General features: G+C 45.9%; 1 protein-coding gene across 3 annotated transcripts in view; it reads left to right on the top strand.

The window, feature by feature from the left end:
• The first annotated feature begins 8,488 nt into the window (after positions 1–8,488).
• The window catches only part of BCL9 (BCL9 transcription coactivator), an 82,512-nt gene continuing 79,756 nt past the window's right edge, over positions 8,489–11,244 (top strand). For 2 of the 3 annotated variants that reach the window (XM_019627813.1, XM_019627816.1), the window contains exon 1: positions 8,489–8,780. The gene's annotated coding sequence lies outside the window, so the exon portion shown is untranslated. The remainder of the gene's footprint in view (positions 8,781–11,244) is intronic. The other variant, XM_019627817.1, reaches the window with a different exon arrangement.

The raw sequence follows: 11,244 nt of genomic DNA, 5'->3' as shown, positions 1-11,244 counted from the left end.
CCTGCAAAGGGCCAGAGAGGAGTAGTTTAGGCTCTGCAGACCACATGGTTTCTGTTGCAACTACTTAACTCTGCAGTTGTAGTGTGAAAGTAACGCTACAACCTATGGGAGGGAATGAGGGCGACTGTGTTCCAAGAAAACTTTATTTAGGGAGACTTCATATATGAACCTCAAATGTGAACGTCACATAATTTTCACATATCATTAAATATTATTCTCTTTTGATTTTTTTCCAACCGTGATTTGAAACTGTAAAAACCATTTTTAGATTGCAGACTGTATTGTTCAAAACCCCAACAGGCTGGATTCAGCCTGCAGGTCAGAGGGAACAAACTCCCTTGCTATTCTGGAGCCTGGTTGAAAATTAGGGAGGCAGGGGTGGCCGGTTAGCTCAGTTGGTTAGAGCGCAGTGCTTATAATACCAAGGCTGCCAGTTCAATCCCCACATGGGCCACTGAGATGCACCCTCCACAACTACTTGACTTGGAGCTGATGGGTCCTGGAAAAACACACTGTTACCCAGTTAAGGGAGAGAGAGAGAGAGAGGGAGAGAGAGAGAGAGAGAGAGAGAGAGAGGGAGAGAGAAAGAGAAAATTAGAGAGGCAACGGGCAACGACGAGTAGAGGTAATATCTTCATACAACCTTCCTACCTTCTCTTTCGGAAGTACCTTTTCCTCTGCTTGAAATGTTATTATCCCACCAAATTCATTAAAATTTTACTCAAGGTTTAGATCACATGCCACATTCTCTGCGAAGCTGACCCAAAGTTCCCCTGAAGAAATAAACGCTGTCCCCTCCTCAGATTCTCTTAGCGTTGCTTCTGTAGCATTATACACTGTCCGTTTTTTCCCACCACAATCCCTACGGGGGCTTCAAACTCGGCAGTTCAGTTTATTTGATGTGCTTGGCAACCGAGCTTCCCTATCACTCTGTTGGGTGCAAGAAAAAGGAACCCATTGGAACTAGTTTAGAGGGAGGGAGATGGGGGCTGGGGGGTGGTTTAGAATCAGGACCATCTTAAGGAACCTGAATTCAGGAAACTTCCAGGGCTAGAGCCGTGGTTTGGAAAGCTGACAACCAAGAATCTTCTCTCTCTCTCTGTCTCTCTCAGGCCACATGGACTCTCATCTCCACCTTTCTAATTAGGTTGATTTCATTCCTTTTTATTTTTTCTCAGCAGTCCTCTCAATTCAAGAGCTAATAGAGATCAGCTAGCTTCTGGAAGTCCTGTTTGTAAATCTCTGGGAGAGAGACTCTAAATGGAACTGGTTGCATGGTATAAACATGTGTTAAAGCTTATCTGACTGGGTAGCTCAGGGCTCATTCTCCAAAAATGGAGGGAATGTGTTGGGCAGACACCCCAAAATGCCTGTAATACTTGCTGGCCTCATTTATCTCGTGATGGCTTATATAATGGTCACTTGTGGACATCTGCCTCTCTTCCACTGTTTTGACAGTGTACTCCTTTAGAACAGGGACAGCCTCACTTATTTTGGTGTCCCCAATCCTAGCAGTGTTTTGCACACAATAGGTAATAGCAAATGCTTATTGAATTGAATGGAAAACTGCCTTTTGCCCGTCTTTAATGCATCTTTCATCTTTATAAAAGTTACACATTCCATTGTGAGGCAAAAGACATGTGGCATAAAAGATAAATGTCCTTTTCCTGGCTTCAGTGTGTGTTTTTTTTTTATTATTAAATTGTCTTTAGCTCAGATAATTGCATTATTTCCATTCCAGGTTTTCAGAGGTCAAACAACCTCAGGTCCAGATGTACTATGAATGCAACATTAATAGTTTCAGAGCAATTATCTCTTTCCAGCTCTGCAGGGCAGAACAACTCGAGCTCTGGGAGCCAGGCTAGTAAGAAATCCTTTTATGTGTAGCCCTCTCAGAGTTAGCCCAAAAGGGATTCAAAGCCAGCAGAGAATTACTTAGCTGTGGCTAGTGGCCTCCGTAGTTGCTGCCTGTGTTGGCTTCTAAGCAGACCTGGGAGCAGCTGAGTTGCCCCAGGTCATCAGACCTGAATTCCTCGGCCAGTTAACTAAGGCCACCAAGGCCAAGGCAGCTCAGCCACTGCAGCCACCAAGGTCAATACGTCCTTTCCTGGCTGTCTTCCTAACTGTTGGAGAGTCTCTCCATCGCTGATTACATCTCCTTGGACCCGCTCCCTTGAGGGAGCTGTTGGCTCATTGTTTACCAAAACCAGTTGCTCCCAGTGGTGGCTCTGCACCCTCTTTCTGTTCTGATGAGCTGTAAGCTTCACGCAGAAGCAGGTCTCAGGGCAGGCGATCCAGACACAGCCCATGGCCACCGCCCAGGGTCCCAGTTGGTGCCTCCCTTGCCTTGGCGAATGTTGACTCTACGGCCTTTCTCGGGGTCTTCTAAGCAACCTTCCACCTCCTGACTGGAAGTGAGGGGAGACAGGACGACGTGGCTTTTCATTCCCATGACATCCCCAGTTATATTATTACACATACACTTTGATCATATTAGACACTCTAAGACTTTCATGGTTGGGGTACTTACTGATGTAGATCAAGGGTGATTGTTCTTCCCAGAGGACCGCGTGAGAGTGTGCAATACATGTGGCGTGCCTCCTCACGAAATGCTTTAGTCCACCCACTTAAGTAACAATTATAAATGTGAACCAAATACATATGAACTCAAGCAAATCTCTGACTCTCCTGTATCATTTAATCAGGCCCCCTTTAAAGCATTCAGACGTCTTTTGCAACAATTAGAGCGTTTTCAGAAAATTGCCTGGAACAAGAACAAATTAAAATAACCGTGCTTTAAAAAATGGCGTGTTAAGACTTTGCGGCATTTAGTCTGTTGGCTGCTTCTAGAATGGTGATTCCCTCAGCCTACCCACTGTGAGCCCATTCTTCTGCCTTATTATAATTTAGGAAATATGAAGAAGCTGCATTTGTTTATTCTGCAGGAGAGGGGGTTTTACTTCTCACAGCAATGATGGTTAATTTTTACCTGCCATCTCTCACCAGAGTTCAGTAATATGAATCTCTTACTAATACATATTTTTTAAGTTAGGTATGTTCCCTTAAACATTATTATTATTATTATTATTATTATTATTATTATTATTCCTGTAAAAACTGTAGTTCTCAATTTTCTACCCATCTCTTCAAGTTTTGGGGAGAAGCATATTAGAGTTTGTGAATTACCTTGGTGCCTTTGTCTTCTTTCTCCTATGCTCTAGCTTTCGGCCACTTTCTTGACCTGAAGCTTATCTAAAAGAGATGAAATTTAAACTAATAATTTTTAAGTTCTAGACCATGAGTTTGTCACAATACTGTTCTGAGATGCTTGAACTCTGCTCTGGATTACTTTGAAGGATCTTTTCAAGTAGTATTTTTAAATAGCGACATCATTTCTCTAAGATGCTCTGTATGGAAAATATTTTCCTTGAGTGTTTATGTTTGCAGACTAACAGTTCAAGTGGAACCTAATAAAGGTAAAACAAATGATGCTGCAATTAATATGTCCTTTCACTTATCTGTGGTTCAGAAAATTCGATGACAAGACAGACAATATAAAAAAGCAATAAAGAGCAGAGGCTTTGGGTCAAACAGAACCAGGTTTGGGACCCTTATATTCAGGAGCTGTGTGACCTTGGACAAAGCACTTAATCTCAACAAGTCTGTAAAACGAGAACAAATATGACATCTAACATTTGTTGAATACTTTTTATGTGCTGGACACTGTGCTAATTATGTCACATGCATTCATTATCTCATTTCTTCCTCAAAATAATCCGGTGAGGAAGGTACTATTAATATGCTCATTTTACAAATGAAGAACTTGAAACTCAGAAAGGTTGAGCAATTTGTCCAAAATCACAGAATGGCAGAGCCTGTAACTCAATGCCATTGAGTTACCTGGCTCTAGAGACCAAGTACATAAATACCACGTAATATCATGTCCCTATAGTACTCTTCTTGTAGGGTGAGATGCAAGGATAAATGAGATAATGCATGTAAACAGCATGCCTGACACACAGTTAGTGACAAGTTCTTACGACATGTTAGTACATATTACCAGGTCAAATTTGTACAGCACTTTACTTTTTATAAAGCTCATTGACGTAGTAACTCATTACTTCATGATGTCGTGGGAAGTATCAGAAAGCTGTGGCTCAGAAAGGTTAAAAGACTTGACCAAGGTCCTTTAGCTTATCAGCACATTGATATCGGAACTTAGATCTTTTCATTCCTGAACCCAGGAACTTTACCCTGCCTTTTAATCATTGAGGGGTGGCTATATTTTTACATAATTTATTATTAGAAGAGGGGGCTATTTTCAGGTTAGGTGAGTTCTAATTTTGCCTGCCTCTAAATTGCTGCTTTATCTTGATAAATCTTGAAACTTGTTTCTTGCTTTTCTGCTTGATTCTCTCCTTTACATCAGACAATTCACCTTCCAGAAATGAGGAGGAGAGAGATGCCTCTTTTGTCCGACTCCCACATTTTTTTCCCCAGTTAAATATATAGGGTAGATCGATATCAAATTATGAATGGGCTGGGTTTCTTCACATTCAGTTTTAAGTTGGATGTTTAGAAAACTGAGCATTTTTCCCTCATAAAAACCATGTTTTCAATGGAACTTCAGCCCCAAAGACCCCACAGGAACCCATCACAAACATGTGCTAGGTTCAGGGAAGTGGGGGAGAGAGGAACGTGGAGGAAGACGAAGCCAGGGTCCTTCCTTTCATGCCAGGCTTGCCCCAGATAAAAATCTGAAGCAGGCTCTCACAGTTTATGCCATCCCCCTTATCTTTTTCTTCCTCTGGGCAACCCCACTCAGCCCTGCCTTATTCCAAAGAGTCTCCTGAGTCCTAAAACTACCTACCTGCTTCCCCTCGTCTTTCCGCTACACCCTCTCGACTAAATGGCTACTCAATAAGAAGTAGGTGTTTGGAGGAAAGTAGCCTAATGAAATAATTCACACTAAAGTATGAGAGGCCGTTTTGCCTTATCCTCTCTAGAGATGTTTTCATTTTTAAAAAGATGATTATTAATGCAAGTGAATTTGTAATTGGTAGGCGTTCTAGCACTGACACAAAATACAGTGAAACATGGCGATTATGTTGAAGGTATTTCGGAAGGGTGATGCCGTGGTATGGGGAGACCAGCTCAATGAGGGTCTTTTTTTTTTTTGGTTTTTTAAACTTTATTGGGGAACAGTATGTTTTTCCATGACCCATCAGCTCCAAGTCAAGTGGTTGTTTCAGTCTAGTTGTGGAGGGCACAGCTCCTTGGCCCATGTGGGAATCGAACCAGCAACCTTGGTGTTATGAGCCTGCGCTCTAATCACCTGAGCTAACCGGCCGCCCCAAAGGTTTTTCCTCTATCCATTTATGCCACCAGCTTCCCCAGGACCCATGCACCCAAACACACATCTCATCAGCTACCTTGGCTTTTAATTTTTTCCTCATCAACTGGACAATTACTGGAATGATAGCATTTCAGTGCTGGAGAGGGCTCAAGAGCTAATGTCATTAGTTCATTTTATAATTGAGGAAGCAAGGCTCAGATGGTGGGCCCGGTTCACACACTGGCAAGTGACAGAGGGGCCCTAGACTGCATGTTTCTGCCCAGGAATCCAGGGCATTTTCTTTCTTACTCCATGCTTCGCATGTGGAAGTCGTGTAAAATCAACTTCCAGACACTCAGGCATTGACCTTGCTCACTTATCCTCTTGGATTTTCCCTTTTTCTCTTTGGAGTTGGCAGGTGGAAGCCATCAGTGCTGGAGGCAAGATAGCCCGACCTGGTCTTCTCACCAACGTGTTCTGACCCAGAGCAGGGGATTCTCAGTCCTCCGCGACTGGAGGGATCTGAAATTTGGGGCTGTCTGGGGACCCTGGCCCATGCTTTCTTCTTCATTAGCTACTCATGGGGGACATCATGAGATTAAACAAGACATGTGAAAGTCTTAGGGTTCTCATCGCCTCTGTCCTTCTTCTCTCCTGGAGCATTTAGATTTTCACTCTAATTACTGGAACCACCCTTTTCACTCCCGTAGCAGGAGAGCTCATGGTCTCCGGGGACGCGGGCTGCCTGGGGCCCTATCTCGGTCAGCCCTTCCGGGATGAGGGACCTTCGCACGTTACTGAGCCTCTGAGTCTGAGCTTCTTCAGCTAGAACACGGGAGCAATAACAGTTTATACCTTATGGGCTTGTGTGATATATGCACGGGCTTAATGTTAGCTGTTGTCATCATCAACATCATGAACACCTTGGGGGTGTTTTGAGTTTGCTTTAGAAATGTTTTTTCAGGACGGGAAGCCTTCTTGGTCTTCTGAATCCATTGCCTAGCAATCTGTAAATCGTGTAGTCATTACAGGTTAAGCTGACCCCTTATGAATTCTTGTCTAGGAGGCCTCATTGTGGACAGTGAGTCACCACCAGTTCGAGGTGGACGGTGAGTCAGTAGCCTGTGAAGGGGAGGTCCGAAGGCCCCAGGGCTCAAACTGAGAGGATCCAAACCCAGCCCTGGGATGCAGAAAGAAACGGCGCACTTCTTTGGCTCATTGGACTTGGGGTGCCATGGAGAAGCTGGGATACTCAGGTCAGAGGGCATGAAGTGGTGAGTAAATGCTGGGACTTTGGGGTCACACAGACCTGAGTCTGATTTCAGCTCCACTTCTACTTCGCTGTGTGACCTCAGGTAAGTTATTTAACCTCTCTGTGCCTCAGTTTTTTTATCATTTGTAAATGACGTTGGTCATGATAGAAATGACTTCATGGTATAGTTGCTTGGGAAAATGCTGAGAATCAAGTAAATACTCCATCCAAAGTAATTGTTATTACCATCATCACCACCACTGTCATCATGTCGTGGGGACAGACCGTCCCTAGAGGGATCAGCCAGGATGGAGAAGCAAACTAAGGAGAAAAGGTGGCAGGAACGAGGATGTGTCTTTGATGTGGTGAATTTCAGGTAGTGACAAACCATTTGGCTCGTATTCAATATAAAAAAGTCATCACTTACGAGTATTCCTTCTTGCACCCCCTACAAAGGAGTGAGTGACGTGTGTTCACATAATTTGCATTTTGCAAAGGAAGATTGAGAGGAATAGAGTATAAGCCACCTTCATACCAAAATGCAGAACTGGTTAATCTCCAGTGAGGAGCTGAGCTTCTGGAGGGGTCCCCATCCTGGTCTAGGCGGAGGAGAGGGACCTTGTTGGGTCTGTGACCCCACAACCTGGTAAAGATATGAACGTCACATAACCATCCTGCCGTTCTTCTTGATCTCAATTGGCCCTCCTGATTTCACGCCATCTGCAAATTTTGCACGTTCTTTGTGCTCCTTCTTGCTCACGTTTTATGCCTTCTTTTGCCATCTCATTGACTCCGCATGTTTCAATCTCTGGGCTTCCATTTTTCTTCTTCCTTTATGATGCAGTGTTTTGGGTTTTTTTCCTCTTTCTCTTCCCTCCTGTACACCCCCACCTTTCTCCTCCCTCCACACCAATCAAATTCCTGCTTGCTTCTGCCATATTCATTATCCTACCTCATTCCCCCTCATTCCTAGAAAACAGCTCACAGAGGCTCACCCCCCCTCCCCCCAGCCCCCAGACTTGCAATGCCCACCCTCCATAAATTCCAGCAGCATGGCAATCAGTAACTTTAGCATCACACGTCACAGCTCTCAGAGTTCACACTACTTGTTACCACTCTCCTCGTGACTGCTCTCTAGGGTTTCTGCTTAAAAAAAAATAAATAAAAGATCCACTTAAAAATATCCTGGGCTGTTTAACTGGGGTGAACTTAACTGGGGTGAACCTACAGTTAAGTTTACTTACACATTTCCACATTCCATGGTTTTATGTTAACTAGTAGCTCAGGTCTATGCTCAATTATGCACAGAAGAAAGACGAGGTTCTTGAGGGAACACCTTTTTTTCTACTCTAAAGAAGAAAACCACCTAAATATGCAGCAGAAACCCCAGGACTGTGTCCACGCGCTCTCTTATCTCCCCGCTCCCCCAATCTCAAGCTGATGGGACATTGCTTTTTCCCTTTGTGGAGTCGGTGTTTTTGCTCTTCCTGGGGCTCAGACCGCTGCTCAGTGTGTGCCTATATGCACACGTGTGTGGCCACTGCTGTTTCTCCAAAGGGCTCACCTCTCTTCTGCCATTTTACCAGGAGACAGGAGGCGGCTCTCCCTCTCCCTCTCTCTCTCCCTGCCCCCAACTCAGCTCAGGCTTTTTCCTGTCTCTTAACTCTACCAGTGCAGCAGCAACTAGCTGAGCTGCTTGCATGAGAGAGAGAGAGAGAGAGAGAGAGAGAGAGAGTGTGTGTCTGCCTGCGCAGCTAGGCCAAGCCTGCGAGCTTGCCTGTCACTGGAGAGTTTTGGTTTGCATTCAGAAGAAAGGAGGAGGGGAGACAAGGGGGGAGGAGGAAAAGGTGGAGGGGGGAGGAGTGGGGGGGCGCAGAGAAGGGAGGGAGAATGTCTTGTTTGTGGCTTGTCAGCAATTGCTTGAGACAAGCTTCCATGTGTGAAAGCTACTTGGCATGAATGCCTGGGCCGTACCAAGTGTCACCGCAGCAAGAGGGGGAGTCAGAAGAAAAACAGATCAGACCAGAGCAGACAATAGGCCCCTAAAGTGTTCCCCCTAAGTTGCTTTGATGTTGTCCTAGTGTCTTGATACCAGGAGGCCGGGGATTGCAGGAAAAGGGTCTTTTTTGTCTTCAATCACTTTCCCCCCTCAGTTTCTGAAATGCTTCTCCAGAATTTCTCCTCATAAAAAAGGTAAGAGCCCTAACAATTCCTTCTTCTGTGGCAGGCTTGTCCGCCCCGTGCCTGGAAGTGGGGGTCTCATTCCTGCGCTGCTCAGGAGGAGCGCTGGGGTCCTGCGATTGGAGCTCTTACCCCTGGAAGTCTGCAGGGCGCTCCCGGCTGGGGATGGCCCCTCTTTCTAGGGAACCCCAGTAACACGATCTGTGCCTCTGGGTTGGTGGGGGAGAAGGGGTGGATAGAGAGGGGTGGGAGGAGGGTGGGAGGGAGTGTGATGGGGGGAGGGGGGAAGAGAGAAGCTTGAAAGAGAGGGAGAGAAGGGCAGAGCCGGGGTTCAGAGCAGCCCCAGCGGGAGCCCACGGCGGCCTTGCGAGCTGGGAGCCGAGCGTTCTCAGGCTGAGCCGGGTGGCTGGGGCTCTGCCTAGTGCCTGCAGAGGATGCACGAAGCTTTGTGTGTGCGAGTGTGCCTGTGGGTCTGTGTGTGCGTGTGTGGGGTGTGTGTACGGACTCCCACACGCTGCCCTGGCGTGCCTCGTTGTGGAAGGGAGGTACCCCAGTCCTCATCCCAGGAGCCCAGACTCTCAGGCAGAGCGGCATGGCAGGCAAGAAGGGAGAGTCAGAGAACTCTGCCCCAAGGCAATCCAGAAACTTTTCCAGTCTCAGGGATTTCTCTGGGGCTGGATACTATCAAGGAGTTGTGGGGTGCCCCGTGCCTCAGTTTCCCCCCTTTGTAAAACGCAGAGAGCTGAACTGGGGCTGCTGCCTGCCTCCCTGGGATCTGGTGAAAGAGGACCGATCGTTCTGTCTTAAAACGCATGGAGAAATCTTCCAGCCAGAAAGGCTGGGGAATCCTAACCTGGAAGGGTTATCATTATTCTTGATCATCACCATTATGATAATAAAGCCATCGTTAAAGACACCCTGAGACAAATAGACCCCGGAGACACAGATCAAGTGTCGGAGCATTTCTAAGGAGACAAAAAAGCCGTTTCCACCTGTTGGCTTCTGTCCTTTTCTCTTGTGCCTTTTCGTTAGATTTATTGGCCGATTTGTACAGAGAATGGGGTGGGAGGGTTTGGGTTTTCCCCTTTCCTCCTCCCTTGTACATATTTTTTTAAAAAGAAGGTCAATGTGAGATGCTTGAGAGAAAATGTGCCTCTGGTTCTAGTAGTTGATTCAAGACTTTGTGTTTTCTGGCGCTGGCGGGGCTTGCATACCCGTCCGTAAAGTCTACCTTGGAGAGTAAAGATTTTTATTGTGGCTCTTACAGATTAAATGAGATTTATTTACAATTGCTGTTTATCGGAAAGTAAATATCTCACTGTGTGTGCGAGGGTAAGAATGCGAGAGCTGTTTACTCACTGGCGGTTTTGTGGATAAAACCTTTTGCTTTTTAAAGTGACGTCTTGAGAGATGGGAGTAGAGAGCTAAAATCAGTGCCGACGAGTCATCGGGAAGATTTATTTTCAAGACAAAAATGTCGGCTTATGTTCTCGAATCGTGGCTTTCCTTTCTTCTGTTCTTGCACAGTGATTGCTTCAAGGCTTTTCTGGGTTTGTAGCTTTCTTTGAATTCTCTGGGGGAATTTCGCTTTCTTACCTAATTCGAGGTTTTCTGTGACTCTGCTACTTGTCCAAAAAAACCTGTGAAAGTCTGGGAGGCTATGCCTCCTTCCATTCTAACTGCAAATGTTTACCAGACTGACTCCCCGTGATGGCTAGAGATTGAAGCAAAGCGCCAGCCCTGGCTGAGAACATTTAATGTTCTTCCCGCGGAGGCCTGGAGAACCTGACTTCTAGGTGTGGGAAAGAACGAAGAAAAGATAGTAATGAGCCTGGATCTGGCCAAAAGCTCCCCCTACCCCCCTACCCCCATAATGTTTCATTGGAATAGAACTGAACTTCGTATTTTAAAACTTGTTTTTCACTTTGTAAGCAGAAGCTCTTACCATGGTTTATCTCTGGCAAGATGTCAGGGGCCAGATAGCTTCCTAGAAATGTTAGAATTTCAGAACTGCAAGGGGAAGGAGAGGTTATTCATCACGTTTGAAACGAGGACACTAAAGCCCAGGAAAGACCAGCAATGATTTGAGGGGGCTCAACGAAGCCGTACACCCCGGGGTTGAGAGTGTCCTGAGGGTCGCCATGTCAGCCTCGCTTCCCTGGCCCCCACACTTGATGTTTGTACTCCCAGCACCTGTGCCAGCCAAAGACAGGCACCTTTGGGAGTTCTGCTTGCTGTGCTGGATTACAAGCAGCCCACTCTGCCCTGTTCATGGCACATGGCACAAGTATAGCAGACACACATCCCAATATAAATTCACTCGTGTATCCAACTCATATTTTAGGGGCACTTCCTATGCACCTGGCACCTTCCTGGGCCCCGAGGATGGAGGCGAGAACAAGGCTGACGTGCCCTTGTTCTCAGGCAGCTTGCAGTCTTGGCGGTATAATCTGCATTAACCACAGAGTTATAAATG

The sequence above is a fragment of the Hipposideros armiger genome, unplaced genomic scaffold (assembly GCF_001890085.2).
Source record: "Hipposideros armiger isolate ML-2016 unplaced genomic scaffold, ASM189008v1 scaffold_741, whole genome shotgun sequence".
Classification (NCBI taxonomy): domain Eukaryota; kingdom Metazoa; phylum Chordata; class Mammalia; order Chiroptera; family Hipposideridae; genus Hipposideros; species Hipposideros armiger.
The sequence above is the reverse complement of the archived record's forward strand: the minus strand, read 5'-3'. Positions and strand labels throughout refer to the sequence as shown.